General features: G+C 41.5%; 1 protein-coding gene across 17 annotated transcripts in view; it reads right to left on the reverse strand.

The window, feature by feature from the left end:
- AUTS2 (activator of transcription and developmental regulator AUTS2) overlaps positions 1-15,280 on the reverse strand; it is a 1,215,487-nt gene that overhangs the window by 432,022 nt on the left and 768,185 nt on the right. The window contains exon 1 of one of the 17 annotated variants that reach the window (XM_035291981.3): positions 1-13,404. This exon is cut by the window's left edge and continues 16,558 nt beyond it. The exons of the other annotated variants lie outside the window; for them this stretch is intronic. The gene's annotated coding sequence lies outside the window, so the exon portion shown is untranslated. Of the gene's footprint in view, positions 13,405-15,280 lie in introns of those variants that run through there. 17 annotated transcript variants of the gene reach the window in all.

A 15,280-nucleotide genomic window follows, 5' to 3' on the forward strand; every position in this document is an offset into this window, starting at 1 on the left:
TGCCTTCCTGGCTTACTAATTGTGATATTTTCAGCAAGTTCCTTAAACTCCTTGTGCCTCAGTTATTTAATATGTGTGATGGGATTAACAGTAGTACCTATGTCACAGATTGTTAAATACATTTGTAAAGTTCTTAGACTCATACAAATGGTAAACCTTCAATAAATGTTAGCCATTAAAAATAATGGTCAAGGCCGGGCCTGGTGGCTCATGCCTGTAATCCCAGCACTTTGGAGGCTGAGGCAGGTGGATCACTTGAGGTCAGGAGTTCAAGACCAGCCTGGACAACATGGTGAAACCCCTGTCTCTACTAAAAATACAAAAATTAGCTGAGCATGGTAGTAGGCACCAGTAATCCCAGCTACTTGGGAGGCTGAGGCACAAGAATCACTTGAACCTGAAAGGAGGAGGTTGCAGTGAGCCAAGATCACACCACTGCACTCCAGCCTGGGTTACAGAGCAAGACCTCATCTCAAAAAAAAAAAAAAGAAAAGAAAAAGAAAGAAAGAAAACGTCAACACTTATCTGGTAAGGTTCTGGAGAAAATCTTCCCTTGTACACCGTTAGGAGGAATGTAAATTTGAGGGAAGGTGTTCTCTTTCCAGGTCCACAAGGGAGTGTAGTTTTAAGGGCAAGAACTTCCCAGCACCATGCCCACCTCCCATCTCTCTCCATCTGGGAGATTTAACGTTTATGTTTGAATTTCACAGGCATGGGAAGAAACTAAGAGTCAATGACTCCAGCAGAAGTTCTAAGGAACTGCTTTCATTGGCCTGGGGTCTTAGAGTAGGTGGGGGTTCCTCCCAAGTTAAAAGTCCCCTTCTTCCACACCCCTTCAGACTCCATGTTTGGATCCCCTTCCACAAACACTCCCTTCGTGGAAGCTGCTTTTCTCTATCCTGGATTTTCCCTCTGGAGTCCCCTTCCACACTCTCTCGTGGAAGCCTGTCTTCCCCTCCTAAACTCTGTCTCTCTCTCTCTAGTCCCTAACACTCTCGTGGAAGCTGCTTTCCTCTCCTGGATTCCATCTTTCTGGATTCTCTCACTCAGTGTGAGAGTTGGCTGTTTCTTTCTCTCTCCTTCTCCGGTTTCTCTCTCTCTTTAAATAAATCACTTTCTACAAACACTTTTGAGTCCAGCATTTACTGAGCACTGTGCCGTGGTCCCCTCTCTCAGTCTTGAGAGGGCAGGAGACCAAGAACCTGGAGAAACGTCCTCTCAGGGGAGCCGAGGGCACCCTAAACCCCAATATTACAAGTTGGTATAGCTATTATGAAAACCAGTATGAAGGCCCCACCAAAATTTAAAAATAGAATACCATACAATTCGGCAATCCCTCCAAAGGAAATGACATCAACATTTTGAAGAGATATCTGCACTCCCATGGTCACTGCAGCAGTAATCACAATAACTAAGATGGGAAATCAACCTAAGTGTCCATCAATGGATGAGTGGATAAAGAAAATGTGACAATGTGCTGTAGTGTGTGTGTGTACACATATACATCTCCTTAAAAAAGAAGGAAATCCTGTTATTTGCAACAATATGGAGGACACAATGATAAGTGAAATAAGCCAGACACAGGAAGAAAAACACTACATGATCTCACTTATATACAGCAGCTAAAACAAAACAGTCAAATACATAGAAACAGAAAACACAATGGCAGTTACGGGGTAGGGAGGAGGAGGAAATGGGCAGATACAGTTCAAAGAGTACAAACTTGCAGTTAAGTCTAGAGATCTAATGTACGGCAGGAGGACTATAGTTAATAATACTGTAGACTGAAAATTTGCTAGGGGAGTAGATTTTAGGTGTTCTAACCACAAAAAAAAGGGTATATATGGAAGGCGACAGATATGCTAAATTGCTTACCTGTTGACATGGTTTGGCTGTGTCCCCACCCAAATCTCATCTTGAATGGTAGCTCCTATAATCCCCATGTGTGGTGGGAGGAACCGCATGGAAGGCAAGTGAATCATGGGGGTGGGTTTTTCCTGTGCTGTTCTTGTGATAGTGAATATGTCACAGAAGAGCTAATGGTTTTATAAAGGGGAGTTCCCCTGTACATGGTCCCTTGTCTGCTGCTACTGAAGCCATGCTTTTGCTCCTCCTTTGCCTTCTACCATGACTGTGAGGCCTCCAAAGCTATGTGGAACTACGAGTCTATTAAACCTCTTTTTTAAAATAAATTACCCAGTCCTGGGTGGTTTTCTTTTTTTGGAGACAGTCTTGCTCTGTCGCTGAAGCGCAGTGGCGTGATCTCGGCTCACTGCAACCTCCACCTCCTAGGTTCAAGCAATTCTCCTGCTTCAGCCTCCTGAGTGGCTGGGACTACAGGTGTGCGCCACCACGCCCAGCTATTTTTTGTATTTTTAGTAGAGACAGGGTTTTACCATGTTGGCCAGGATGGTCTTGGTCTCTTGACCTCGTGATTCGCCTGCCTCAGCCTCCCGAAGTGCTGGGATTACAGGCGTGAGCCACTGCACCCAGCCCAGTCTGGTATTTCTTTATTGGTAGCATGAGAAGGAACTAATAGACCCATAACAATCATTTTGCTATATATATGAACTATCAAACTATCACTATTTCACTAATTGTATGTATATCAAAACATTATAGGTCTTTTAAAGGACCATGAAACTTATTTACTAGTTAACTCCATCCAACTCTTCATCTATTTAGCCAATCCATTCCAGCGTTTGGCCAAAGCCTGCTCATACTTTTAAATCTTCTATTGTCCTATTGCTGTGGCACGTAGTACCGGCCATGAGCTTAACTGTCAAGCTTGCTTCAAATGCACTCTCAAACACAAACCGTAATCCAGCCCCTCCCATTGTTTAACCTTCTGTAGTGGCCAACAGAGGACATGCAGGGTGTTTCAGCGCTCTGTCCCAGTTCTTTATACTATTTCATATTTAGTTTCCCTTCCAGAAAAGATTAACTTTATAGAGGCACAGTGTGATACCTGGATTGGGATCTGGGTATTGACGTCCAGGTGATTAAGAAGAGAAATGAGATTTTGTATTTAAGCAATCTTTGTTACTATGTTTCTTTTAGAAATCAACTCTTTCTTAAATTCAGAGCCCTTAAGGCAATCTAAAATGAGTTCGGTTTGTCCACCCATCTCCAAGTATCTATTATGTTCAAGAGAAGATACCAGGCACCATGTGAAGAAAAAGAAAAGCCAGAAAACCAGATCTCAGTCTTCAAAGGACGATTATGTGACAGTGTAACAAAGCTCAGAAGCAGCTTGCCAAAGAAGGCGCTAACCTCTGATTTTCTAAGGATCAATTACATTCTGGTCTTGAGCACAGAGATTTTAAGCACTGGAGTGCCAATGACTTAAGCCACAAAAAAACTCCTTCAAGTACCACTGGTAAATAATCATCTTTGTGATGGTTTTTGAATTTCACTTTAATCAAATCCAGTAAGACATTCCAAATATCATTTATCCTGTAACAATCAACTCTCAATCTCTAAATCCTGGCTTTTACTTGAATCACTCATAAAAATTCTATTATTCAAGTGCTGATTATGGTCTGTCTTGCTGTGCACCAAGTAGCAGAATCACTAAGCCCACAGGCTGCTCTAAGTCCCACATCACCCCTCTTGAATTAAACCCAGGAAGAAGAGTGTCTGTGAGCAGAGGTCCCTGAGCCAAGCTGCCTGGGGTCAAGTCTGGGATGGCAAGTTACTTAGCCTCTTTAAGATTCGGTTTGTTCATTTGTAAAATGGGTCATGATAGTAGTAGTACCTGTTTCATATGGAGTTTGGAGCAATTTGATGAGATGAGTATAAAAGCATTAGAATAGTTCTTGGTAAATGTAGTCATTTTTGTTATTTAAAAAAGTTCTTAAGACTAATATTGTTCTTCATTTTCTTCCTTTCTTTGGTCCTCCATGACAAATATAGAGCACATATTTAGACCCTAGAAAAGGGCTCCCATGTTCCATGATGAACTCTCATTAGTTTACTACCACTTAGCTGCAATTCTTAAGCAGCCACTGCCTGCTGAGTATGAACTGGGAGAAACTGGTGATGGGGGTGGCTGAATAGAAACAACATCTTATAATTTACCTCAAGGAGATTTAAAGGTAGTTAGACACATAACAGATCCCCTTTTCAGAGGTTTCTTTTATGTCTTTATTTTTAATTGTCAAATAATTTTAAGTCTTGGATGTGCTTTGGTAGCCATCCAAGAACTTCTACCACTCATCTCCACCCACCATGCTGTTTCACATGGGGGGAACAGCTTGGACACAAGAGACCTAGGAACTTCATGTGGCGACTGTGGAGCCTGGCACAGATTTGGGTGCCTTGTGAGTGTTCTGTGGTCTCATTTAAATGGGGAAGCAACTGGAAAAATCTGAATATATAATCTTGTTTTGCTAATGGCTAGCTATAAGTGGCACTATAAAGTTATTTTTAACTTTTGGGGCCTCGGTTTCCTCGTACTAAAACATGGGGTAGCTCCTGTTTACAGCCTGTTGTGGTGGGGATGCAATCAGGCAGAATACAAGTTTCTTTACTCTGACTTTGCAGCACAGGCTCTAAGGTAAAGAAGAGTGAGTCAATCTGAAATCCTCCAAGGCTTTCATTTCCCTTCCCTTTGACCAGTTGGTTTATATTTCATGCCTACTCAGGGAAGTCTATGACTAGCGGCAATTTGTTGATAAGACTCTAGAACATCTACCCAAAGGAGTAGGAGGATAACATGAGCCAGCAGAGCAGAGAGTGGTTTAAGGGTACAGTCCTCTAGGCCAGGATGTCATCTCCTGGAACCCTCTCCGAGAGGGTGGAAGGGGATGTGCCCCTGCATCCCCTCCCTGACACAGAAGTGTGGGAGCTGAAGGGACTGTACAAAACCCTGCACCACACATCCCAATTGCATTCTTTTGACAAGCTAACCCCTGCTCTGGGTGGATTTTAGGAAGCCAGCTGCACACTGCTGGCAAAGGTAAGGCAGAGTCCTGAGGACAGATCTCTGCTGCAGAGCATCTAAGAGAGGGAAGGGTAATTAGGTGGCTGGGATTCTCTTCTGCTTCCTGGTTTCCTGTTTGTATTATTTCATCCACTCTGATTCCAGGTGAGCAGAGAACAGAAAAGACAGAGAAGAAAGAAAAAACATCCTGAAATGCTGAGAATATTCACCCATACATGCCCGCCTTTATTAAATAGCATCTACCATATGCTTGGCACTGTACTCACAAAGATGAGTGAGGTACAAGACCAGCCCTCGAGGAAATTATAGTCTAATGGAAGAAACAGACACACACAGGAAACAATGTGTGGACAGTGATAGAGACATGCTTAGGCATTATGGGAGGACTTAGTGAAGGCACATACTCAAACCTAGAATTGAGCAGGAGGTAGGAAGTATCACAGAAGTTAAGCTGTCATTAAGCAGTAACACAAAGTAAGTTTCATGTGATGGCAGGGGACAGAGAAAAGCATCCGGGGAGAAGAGGCAGTGTAAATGGAGGCACAAGGCAGCATGCTGTGAGAGATTACCAGCACTGTGTGTGGCTGAAAGGGGAAGACACAGTGATGCACAGAGCCAGATAATGGGCCAGGAAGGAAAACAGGCCCTGAGATGGAATGGACTTTTGGCTGAACAGAAGGAGTCTGCTTCATTCAGTTCATGTGGCCAGTAGGGAGGCATGAGGTCTTTTTGGGGCTACTGTCTGTTCCGAGTCACAAAGTCATTTATCTCTACCCATTCATGTTGTTTCACATGGTGGGGGAATGGCTTGCACACAAGAAACCTAGGAAGTTTCATTTGGGAACCATGGAGCCTGGCACAGATTTGAGTGTCTGGTGAGTGCTCTAGTTCTTCATCCTAACAAAGTTCAGTGATTATAAAATTAAGATGATGTGGTAGGTGAAGGGTTTGTTACGAGGATGATGTCAACCCACAGGAATCAGATTTCTAGACTGTGTCTATGGTACTAAAATAATGCAGACTTTCCCTAGGGTATCTCAGGAAGACAGAGAGAAATGTGTTTGCTTGCCTGGGGAGGTGAGCTGACCTGATTAAGAGAAACTGACACTGAATGTGGCCGGGAAGAGAGTAACATGTCTAACCTCCTCCCCAAATGAGAAACCAGCCACAATGGAGATAAGAGGTATGGGATATGGAACCCAGTGGCCTATACTTGAAAGCCTTTAGGAAGGTGTCCGAAATCATACCTTTGGCCTCAGATCATAGCACTGAAAGCTCCTCTCATGGCCAATCCCCTCTATGAGGCCCTCATCTCTTTAGCTGTCTATGTGCTACCAGTTATAAAACAAGCAGAGATTTTTAGAGAGGTGATAAAAATAATCTCTGAGTGTCACCCAGGCTCATAGGATAGGATTTAAGGTTGGAAAGGTATGGTGGAAAAGCAGACAGTGTCATATGTCAAAAAACCACGTAGATTTCCACTGCTTACCATTGTGGCTCTACCACCTGACATATTACCAGATACATAATAATGCTTAGTAAATAGTTTTTGGCAGAGTAGATCAATTTGCCTGGAAGTCCATGAGCACGAGAGATGAAGCACACTGACACATACCTGGATAAGAAGAAAAGTGGTGGCCGGGCACGATGGCTCATGCCTGTAATCCCAGCACTTTGGGAGGCCGAGGTGGGTGGATCACGAGGGTCAAGAGATCGAGACCATCCTGGTCAACAAGGTGAAACCCCGTCTCTACTAAAAATACAAAAATTAGCTGGCATGGTGGTGCACGCCTATAGTCCCAGCTACTCGGGAGGCTGAGGCAGGAGAATTGCTTGAACCCAGGAGGCGGAGGTTGCGGTGAGCCGAGATCGCACCATTGCACTCCAGCCTGGGTAACAAGAGCGAAACTCCATCTCAAAAAAAAAAAAAGAAGAAGAAGAAGAAAAGTGATATCCTTTTGAGAATATGCCAGATGCCAGCCAGGTGAAAAAAAAAAAAAAGCATGATAGACTTCTGACACAGATTACAAAACCACAGATTCAGGACACTGGGACCTCAACTATCTGGACACTTGCTGATGGTGTCATTTAGTTAATGGCAGAGCATATGACCAACAGATTATTATTAGGCTTGAAGTAAGTTTCAAGGTCTTAAAAAAAAAGGAGATATAATTAGGTCTACTCCATTCTGGATCAAAGAATGGCTTCTTAGACAAAACTGAATGCTAAAAGAAAGTCAGGAGAGTCTTGGGAAGTAATACAAGTCTCATGACAGATAATGAGGGAGTATCTAGAGACCTCAAAATATGGATCTAGCCTTACTGAAAGGCAGATTTCATAGTTCAAAGGCTAAAACATAGTCTACTTTTCATAGTGACAAGCTTTGGAAAGAACAGTGGCTCCTCAGAGAACTGAGGAGTTTTAAAATTCTGAAACTGCAACTGGTCCTGTAAGAAGGGAGAAAGGGCATGGTGGTGAGAAGCTGCATAAATCAGGAGCTAGGCAGGAAGTTTCTCTGGGTAAGCTGATTTTAAGAGGCCACATGTAAAAGTTGGAAAGCAGGACACACCATCAAAGAAATTAACACTAAAGAGAAGAATGCTGAAGAAATGAAAGTTAACTTGTAAGGATCACAGAGGTTTCACCAGCACTGACCAAAGAGGGAGTAAGCACCCTGTCATAGGAAGTTATGGCTTGAGGGCCATTTTGGGAGAAAACCTGTATGAGAGACTTTCTGGAGGGAAGCTGGAATAGACAACCATTCAGTAGTCACCTAGTCTTGAGATTTTGTGATTCTAAGCCCGATAAATGCTGGTTAAGTCTAAGTTGTGCTACAGCAGCCTTCTGCAGAATATCACACACTCTCCACACAATTCTTTCAGACTGTAGGTAACTGGGAATAGGCAAGATCAGAAGACATCAGCAGTCAGAAGCTTATTGTACAGAGGGCTTTGTTTCCAAACTTCTCTGAGTCAAAGGCACATTAGACCCTGCTTTGCTAACAGCCACCTGTCTACTTACCTGAGACAAGCAATGGCATGTGCTGGAAGAGTACAACAGGCAGCCAGAGGAGCTAAGATGTCTTTTCTTGCATGTTTTCCTAATTAACTATATTCTTGGATGACTTTGAAGAAAAGAGTCCCTCCTGAAAACATCCCACAGTTGGGAGAAAGGAAGGAGATGCAAGCAGTATTGGTAATTCTAAACTTGTCAAATGGAAAAGCTTCACTCCAAAAAAATGGTTTTGTGGGGTGGGGTGGGGGAGACATACTGCTAACCAAATGTCATCTTTGCTTATTCTTGATAAACTTGCTAAAATGTCTCCTAATCCTCAAAAGGTTCTAAGCCATGTTGATCATCTTTTAAAATAAGGTCACTGAATTTAGAGAGCAAAGAAGAATGCAATTCTCTGAATGTGTTAAGACCACTCAGTAAAACAGATCTATCTAAAGTTAGACATTTTTTAAAACTCCAGCTCTCACGGCCTTATTCCAAAACAAGGTCGAGGGCATGGGACTTAGCAAACAGGTAAGGGCTGGATTTCAATTGGGCATGACCTTCAAGACAGGGCAGGAGCTGAGAAATATGAGAAACTGCAGAAAAGTCAGTATCAGCAATAGAAAAAGATCCTCAGAATTCAGTGACAGAACAATTAGGCTCCCCTCACTTGTGCCTCATATTTTTTCTACCCTAGGTCTTCTTGACTTTACCTTGTAAATACATCTCATTAACTTCTATCCTGCCATGTCTGCCATATTTTCATAATTCAGATTCTTATCTACTTGCTTTTCAAGCCCATTCACTGCACAAAAACCCAGAGTCGTGTTTCGGGGCTGGGATGAGGGTAAGGTAAGTGAGGTATCTAGGGCACACTCATTCTCAGGGTTGTGTCAGTACTCACCCTGAACTTGCACGACCCTCAAAGTGAGTGCCCTGATACATTTTGCACCTTAGGTGCGTCTCTAACCTCACCTTAATGCTGTCCTTGTTAATTTCCAAAATTACGCATGTAACTTCAATGGGCCACAGCACACACACCATTATGTGCCTTTCCAGGACCAGAGGTAGGGCTGCCTTTCAATATGCATTTCCTGGCACTCACAGTTACACACCACATATCAGCATTCCTTTCCTAACAGCAGTTCCTCTAACACACACTCTTGCTTTACATAATGAAGAAAGGAGAGACTCCTTTCTTCAAAGACATTCAAGAATACAGTTAATTAGGAAAACATAATCCCCTTCGCAAATGCCGTACCTTCTTTTCATCCTTGGCAAAATTCTGTAATTCCCTTAAGAGTCTCCCTTGTATTCCCTTGTATCTATAAAATTTCCCTTACAAGTTACATCTTAAAAGTCTTGTGGCTGGGCACAGTGGCTCACGCCTGTAATCCCAGCACTTTGGGAGGCTGAAGCAGGCGGATCATGAGGTCAGGAGATTAAGACCATGCTGGTCAACATGGTGAAACCCCATCTCTACTAAAAATACAAAAAACTTGGGCCGGGCGCGGTGGCTCACGCCTGTAATCCCAGCACTTTGGGAGGCCGAGGCGGGAGGATAACAAGGTCAAGAGATCGAGACCATCCTGGTCAACATGGTGAAACCCCGTCTCTACTAAAAATACAAAAAATTAGCTGGGCATGGTGGCGCGTGCCTGTAATCCCAGCTACTCAGGAGGCTGAGGCAGGAGAATTGCCTGAACCCAGGAGGCGGAGGTTGCGGTGAGCCGAGATCACGTCATTGCACTCCAGCCTGGGTAACAAGAGTGAAACTCTGTCTCAAACAAACAAACAAACAAACAAAAAATTAGCTGGGCATGGTGGTGCATGCCTGTAGTCCCAGCTACTCAGGAGGCTGAGTAGAATTGCTTGAACCCAGGAGGCGGAGACTGCAGTGAGCTGAGATTGCACCACACTACACTATAGCCTGGGTGACAGTGTGAAACTTCACTTCAAAAGAAAAAGTCTTCTTGTTTTGAAACCACCACTTACATTCCACCACACATCTTCTAGAACATTTACCACATAGTACTTTTAACTGTTTATGTGCCAGTGCTTGAGGTTACAATCCAGTGGGATAGTGTCTTTCCATCCATGTGTTTCCAGTGACTACACAATTCCTAGCACACAATGGGCCTTCAATTAATGTTTATTGAATAAATGAAGTTGAATTTATGTGTGTTGAAAACCACAGTGTTCTCACTATTCTCCTTTAAGTAGGATTGATTCCAGAGTTCAAAGTGACAAAATGAGACTTCTAACCATGAGAGAAGGAAACCAGACCGGTCGTAACACACGTGATGGGCCTACCTGTCTAGGTTGTTAACTTTACCCTTTCAGTGTGAACCGGAGAGTTCTAAGACAGAGCAAGTAACTATCATAAACAAAGTTAAACTATGTGTTAAACATCATTGATAAAGATGATTAAAGTGAATATTTAATTGACTACAATTAAAACATCATAGAGAAGGAGTTGTAGAAGCCATTTGCAAATACTTAATCTAACTTTTTGGAGAGGTGTTCAATACTGCCCTACCTTTGAGATTTGGAAGGTTCCACCAATGAGCTTATATTGAGTGATTCTGGCCACCTCCTTTCCTAGAAACAAACCCATATTTTGGCTATTTAAAAAACTACAAGGTCTTTTCCAGCTTTAGAACAAAACACTGGCATGGTGACATACAGAATGATCTGCAGATAGCACAAGCCAACAGAATGCCTCGTGTCGAACTCCAAATAGCACTGGAAAAAGTCTGATTGCTTTTAAGGCAAGGCTGAAGAGAATGGATAGCAAGAGGGTGCAGAGGGCAATGTATTCTCTGTTGCTAAGGACACAGCTGTGTGTAAGGTGGGGTAAAGTGGTTAGGAAGTGGAAGAGATCTGCATCTGCCCTGTTCAGTATGGTAGCCATCAGTCACATGGGTCTATTTAAACTTAAACTCATTAAAATTAAGTAAAATTTAGCTCCTCAGTCTCGCTAGCCATTTTTCAAGTGCTCAACAGCTACGTGTCGCTAGGGCCTATTGTATTGGACAGTGCAGGTATAAAACACGTCCATCATCACAGGAAGTTCTACTGGGCAGTGATGGGATGAATAACGGAAACTCACTATTCTTAGCCTCTGTGCCTAGTGAGCAAGGATGCCCATTTTCCACACAGTTTATAATAAATACAACATACTCGGCATTTTCTCCTCGATCTTCTGGCAAGCAAGTGAGTTCCCAAAACGAAGAAACATTTTCTGTGCTAGATGCTGTCATTATAGTTTCCTTTCCAGTTAAAAATGAACATTATCAACTGAGATGCCCAGAGTTGGCTCACTTAAGAAATGTGAAGTGATGGATGGGTACTAGAAATTAGACAACAGTCCAAAAGTGAATGCGGCACCTATGGATGACTCCAAGGCAGAGAGGGAGAGAGGAGAGACAAAGCACTGAATGCAAAGATTAGCAAAAACTGATGGGGAATCCGCAAGCCCAGGAGCCCCGGGCCCTGAATGCATTTGATTCTAATGTGCAGTATATTTCATGCCCTCCAGAGAGGCAGCCATGCTGAACTGTGGCTGTCCCAGGCCCAAGTCTCCCATTTCAAAATAAAAGAAATGAAGAAAAAAGATCCTTTAGTTGAAGTGCTGTCAATTAATGAATATTTCTAAGCACTTCCTCCAGCCAAACTTGCACTACAAGTCAACAAGTTGTCCATTTCTGGCCTTTTCTACAGATCTGTCCTCATGGTTTAAATAATCAGTCACTAACAGATCCCATTCTTTAAGGAGGCAGACTAAAAATCCTAAGATCCAATCTGAAAGAGAAGCCAAGGGCATTCTTTCCCAAGCATTAGATTGGTTTCACATGAGGTGATTAGACTCTTTTCGTGCTAATTGCACTAGAAAGAACTAATTAGAAAAATCTACCATTCAGCTAATGAGAGCTGGGCCCTAACTATCTCAGCGCTTAACTTCTCAGGCAGTAAAATATCAGTTTTTTTCATGCCCCATCTGAGAAAGTGGTCACTGTGTTAGATTCCAGCAGTCAGCCTGGGCATTAAATAACTAAGGCAACATTTATAAAATGCCTACACATGCTATTGTTCACCAGCTCCACCCATGATTTCTCATTGTTTCAGAAGGGTAAATATGATAGATCAAAGACTGTTAGCTAACAGTATATCAAAGTGGTAATGAAGACTGCCCCATTTTTCAGAGCAACCTTCTCAGTGCCTTTGTGCCTTTGATTCTGGGGCCCGTTAATAATGCAGGATAAGGTACTTCACATGTAATGCTGTTACTCCGGTGAAGAGTTCATTAAAAAGCAATGATATCACCTGATTGAGACTCGTGTCTCTGCCAAGGGTTGCAGCATTTATTGGGAAGCTGACAGAATGAGAATAATGAAGAGCTAATAAATCAGAATCCCCTATTATACAATAAACTCATTATACAGTAAACATTACACAGTATACATAAACACTGGAAAAAAGGAAGTCAACCATATTATTAGAATGAGGGCTGTTATAAAGCTGTCTTGGAAGAGTAAGTTCAGGGAAGGGTTTTAAGTTTCATATGATTTACATATTAAGACCACTTGGACATTTCAAGAACACTATTAAAGAAGTGTGTCTGTAACTCAAAACTCTTCCAACACCCAAAAAAGTACCTTTTCCAAAAAGAATTTGCAGGCCTCTTGGCAGGCGCCAAGATCCTGCATGCTGCGAAATGATGTGTGAAATTAGAAGAATTGTAAATGTCAAAACTTCTCTCGTTGGAATGAAATGCTAGAGATTCAGGTTCCTTATTCCCCAGATAAAAGGTTTTCAAGAAGACAAAGATTCATACATGTTCAAGTGTCTTTGTACTGAGGATGCTGACCTTAACCTCAGAGTTTCCAATGAGGATCAAAATAAGACCTGAACCAACCTTCCCCAGCAACCTCTTAAAAACACAGATGCTAGCTGCCATGTAGGTAAGTTTCATCCAGGGTATTCTCAATTACCCATAACTTGACTTGTTGGTGTTTGGATTAAGGACCATTTTTGGGGTTATTCCGCTGCTCATCAGCACCTCTAAGCACAAAGTGTGAAATAAGAAGTGAGATTCAGATCTTTCAATTATGTCCTTTGTTAACAGTTTCAGAAAAGAATTGTTAGGGTTCCGAACAAATGGTTATAAATAAGGTTTGGGAAAATTCTGGATATTACAGCTTCTAGGTATACCTCATCCCTTATGCATATATCTCTAGACATTTATGCTGCATTGTTTAAAAAAATCGTGCTGGTATTTATGTTCGAATCATTTATCATTCCAAAGGCTCTTAAGGGGTGCGTGCGTGCGTGTGTGTGTGTGTGTGTGTGTGTGTGTGTGTTTCTCTCCATACATGGACAAAGATTACAGGTCATGAGAGAGAAAAACTAAAACTGTAGTACTATGTATGTATTATTGTTCCCATTTTTACAGACGAGGCCTCAGAGGCTCAGGTAATTTGCTTGGGATTAAACAGCTAAGTAAAAAAGCTGGAATTTTAACCCTGGCTAGCCCTGTCCTCAACTTCAAACTGCGTCTCTTTTTCCTTTCAAAGTATCTCTGGCACTCCCAATTCTCGCCAATGCAGAACATCAGCGGTACTTGGCTTGAACTTTTTTCAGAAGTTAAATTCTCACTAATCTAACACAGAAATGAGTGTGGATTTCAACTGAATGGTTCTTCCTGTGAGAGGATAAAGTCTAATATTTACTTTATGTCAAGACTCTTCATGAACCAAAAAAATCCAGGGCCTATTTTCTACCCTACCTTAAACAATATGAGACTTAAATCAGTCTTGTTGCTCTCAAAGTCACAGTAAGCTACAAACTGAACCATGAAGAAAATCTTGGATCCTCACTCCTGCATATCATTTAAACAATTTAGTAGCATTGGTCTTTCACATGGTCAAGAAGCAACGTTTAACACTGGTTTAGATAGATATGCTAGACTGTCTTTCTGTTTCCATTAATGCATAATCCTTATTAATACAATAGATGACCCAGAAGTAGAGAGAGAGAAAAATTCTCAGAAATGCTGTTAACATCAAATAATTAAAAAGAAGCTACAAAAGACCAGAATATTACTTATAATTCTATGTTGAATAAATTAGCACGTTGTTTTGGAACAGAGATTTATGGCAATACCCAAAATCCTGGTCAAATTGATATAGATAAAGAAACAGAAACTTTCATACTGGTGCAAAGAGATAATAAGTATTTTAAAAATCACTTTCAGATGATAAGACATTGTCCCTTCGAATCTAATCAATATTCACAACATTGTTATTTATTTTTACAATGAGAAAACCTAGAAAAAAAGAGATGAGGCCAGAGATGGGTTAGGGCCTGGTAAAGAGTCATGGTTTAAAAAAACAACAGGCCAAAAAAGAAAAAAAAGGCTGATTTCTACTGATAGATCCTTTCAAGGAAACCATGTCCTGTCCAGAGTCAACCAGACACAACAAAAGATACTGAAATGAGGAAGTACTCATTCCTGAATTGATATAATCATTACAATTTCTCTCTGCTGTTTATCATTGAGTTTCGTCTGGACTTTAACTGGGAAGACTGAAATGACCATCTTGTATGGCCGGCTTTGGGATCACAGGTAGAAGGCATAATAACAATTATACAATTTAGGCGATCTTTTCACCTAATTTTCCTATGATCTCACAACCTTTAAAGAGAAAACTTCGCTTCTTTTGTGAAGTTTTCCTAAAAGTCTATGCTATCTGTAATACCGGCTGTTCTAAACATCAACTACAACCATGATACCCTTTAATAGTTAATCTTCCAACATGTAATTAGGCATTCACATGACAATCAAAACCATGACTATATTTCATGTTTGCCTTCCCTTTCAAGCCCTCTACTAGAGGGGCACTTACTCTGTCAAATCTGCTATAGTAATCAAAACATTGAAATTACTTCTTTCCACACTAAATATACTGGAACTGGTTGTTTGATTAAATGTAGAGCAGAGAGTGCAATTTGCTAAATTACAAGTATTCTGAACATGTAAATATAGTTTAATTACTGCAATTAAAGAAGATTACTGGAGATTGGCAGATGGGAATGTAATGCTGTTTTAATTAGAGTTTTTAATGCACTGTAACATAAGCATAATATTAACCCTTTATCCTAGAAGAGGTAGCTGGTCTTTGTAAGATTAGTATTTAAAAATGTATTAGAGCTAGTGTTTCATAACAAGGCGTACATAGACTCATACTACACTGCAAGCCCATTGTGGAAAATCATCACAGCTTCCAACAACAGTAAACTGAGGCAGAGAGCAAGGCCTCAGGGACTGATCCCCAT

This window comes from Callithrix jacchus, chromosome 2 (genome assembly GCF_049354715.1).
Source record: "Callithrix jacchus isolate 240 chromosome 2, calJac240_pri, whole genome shotgun sequence".
In the NCBI taxonomy this organism is placed as follows: Eukaryota; Metazoa; Chordata; class Mammalia; order Primates; family Cebidae; genus Callithrix; species Callithrix jacchus.